At 51.6% G+C, this 2,630-nt stretch overlaps 1 non-coding gene across 1 annotated transcript; it reads left to right on the forward strand.

Annotated features, from left to right (window-relative positions):
* The first annotated feature begins 1,113 nt into the window (after positions 1-1,113).
* Trnat-ugu lies at positions 1,114-1,188 on the forward strand. Its single transcript has one exon. It is a non-coding gene; the product is annotated as a tRNA-Thr (tRNA).
* The last annotated feature ends 1,442 nt before the right edge of the window (positions 1,189-2,630 follow it).

Genomic DNA, 2,630 nt, shown 5'->3' on the forward strand with positions numbered 1-2,630 from the left:
TCTAAGTTCTAGGCGACTGATGACCACAGATGTTAAGTCCCATAGTGCTCAGAGCCATTTGAACCATTTTTGAACCAGACAAGAGTGGGGCGTCAGTCGATCCAGTACGTACACCGAACGAGGCAGGCAAACAGGGTGAACCCTTTTCCACGATGTCACACAACACATTTCGCATTTTTCAACCTAAATTAGCCGAGAAAAAAATGTGTTGCTTATTAAACGACCCTCGAATTTCCTTAGCGCATGGAGAAATCCTAATGCGTTCTTGCATGTGGTAGCTATTTTCTGTGTCCTGTACAAAACGGGGGAGAAACGTTGCGACACTCTGGAAGAGAGTGAGTCAACTCTTTGGGAGACGCAGTGGCAGGCGCTCTGCCTATAACATCGTGTGTAGATGATGATGAAAGTTCTGTCTCCCTCCTCGTACGTCAGTTTCCGGTGAGAAAGACGAAGTTTTTCACCCTCGGGACTCGCCTGCGACTCTAACGACCTCCCACGTCCGCCGTCTCGTCAGTCTGCTCTCCAGCCGTTGCGTGTTCGCACAGTTCGTCAATTAGCAGGCAGAGGCCGCGCTGGCGAAAGTGCAGTTGCGTCCTCGCGGGGCGCCACCGAGAAATTAATCTCCCTGCCGAGGAGGAAAGCCGCCGCCATGCGATGAACTAACGGTCTGGGAGAAGGGTCCCGTTCCCACGCTGCCCAACTGGCGCGAACCCGAAAGCACCCGAACCAACATTCGTAAATGTCACAAGAGTCTAATAGTGCGACGCAAGGGCGTACCCACTGAGAAGCGGGGCGTGGTAGGGGTCCCACTCCATACGACCCTCACGTACTCTATGAAAATAGAACTCGATGGTATCTGTTCTTTCGGACATGTCCGTAAGAACAGATACCATCACCATATATAGTTCAGACTAACCGGCCATGACCTCCTTCTTCTGTGCGGATGCGCACGCATTGCCCGAACTCTTACGGGACTCGGTCAGACTGTCTGCCACGAGTAATGAGTGTAGTGGGCAGGGGCACTACGAATGTAGTGTGTGGACATTAAGTTGAAAATGTGGTCTCACGGGGAGCGTGCAAGGGATAAATCCCTGCAGTCGCACTGTCCTCTGTGCCTTCGGTGGCTCAGATGGATAGAGCGTCTACCATGTGAGCAGGAGATCCCGGGTTCGAGTCCCGGTCGGGGCACACATTTTCAATTGTCTCCGTTGATGTATGTCAACGCCTGCCGACGGCGTAGGGTCTTGATTTAATTATCGTTTACTGTTGTTTCTTGTATATGTAAGAGAAATTAAAATAGGCACATATAAAGAAACAGAGTAAATTGTAAATAACGATAGTCATTTTTTTCCCATTTTCTGTCGTTGCTCAGTTGCTTCAAAAAAGAAAATCGACCATCTGGAGTACTGTGACCGAGTAAAAGCTTCTCCCAGACGACACACGCTAACTAGCAACATCGCAAATCGTACGGTAGATGCTTCATAAATAAAAGGAGTGAAATGCAAAGTTGGAACATACCTTCATGAATCCATGTAAATAATGAGTTTAACTTAACTATTGAACTGTTTTTGAATGAGCTCTCTCTTTCCATTTGATGAAAAATACCCTCACATACACTCCTGGAAATTGAAATAAGAACACCGTGAATTCATTGTCCCAGGAAGGGGAAACTTTATTGACACATTCCTGGGGTCAGATACATCACATGATCACACTGACAGAACCACAGGCACATAGACACAGGCAACAGAGCATGCACAATGTCGGCACTAGTACAGTGTATATCCACCTTTCGCAGCAATGCAGGCTGCTATTCTCCCATGGAGCCTCAGTTGGACCAGCGTTCGTGCTGGACGTGCAGACCGCGTGAGACGACGCTTCATCCAGTCCGAAACATGCTCATTGGGGGACAGATCCGGAGATCTTGCTGGCCAGGGTAGTTGACTTACACCTTCTAGAGCACGTTGAGTGGCACGGGATACATGCGGACGTGCATTGTCCTGTTGGAACAGCAAGTTCCCTTGCCGGTCTAGGAATGGTAGAACGATGGGTTCGATGACGGTTTGGATGTACAGTGCACTATTCAGTGTCCCCTCGACGATCACCAGTGGTGTACGGCCAGTGTAGGAGATCGCTCCCCACACCATGATGCCGGGTGTTGGCCCTGTGTGCCTCGGTCGTATGCAGTCCTGATTGTGGCGCTCACCTGCACGGCGCCAAACACGCATACGACCATCATTGGCACCAAGGCAGAAGCGACTCTCATCGCTGAAGACGACACGTCTCCATTCGTCCCTCCATTCACGCCTGTCGCGACACCACTGGAGGCGGGCTGCACGATGTTGGGGCGTGAGCGGAAGACGGCCTAACGGTGTGCGGGACCGTAGCCCAGCTTCATGGAGACGGTTGCGAATGGTCCTCGCCGATACCCCAGGAGCAACAGTGTCCCTAATTTGCTGGGAAGTGGCGGTGCGGTCCCCTACGGCACTGCGTAGGATCCTACGGTCTTGGCGTGCATCCGTGCGTCGCTGCGGTCCGGTTCCAGGTCGACGGGCACGTGCACCTTCCGCCGACCACTGGCGACAACATCGATGTACTGTGGAGACCTCACGCCCCACGTGTTGAGCAAT

Source organism: Schistocerca piceifrons, chromosome 10 (genome assembly GCF_021461385.2).
Source record: "Schistocerca piceifrons isolate TAMUIC-IGC-003096 chromosome 10, iqSchPice1.1, whole genome shotgun sequence".
Taxonomy (NCBI): domain Eukaryota; kingdom Metazoa; phylum Arthropoda; class Insecta; order Orthoptera; family Acrididae; genus Schistocerca; species Schistocerca piceifrons.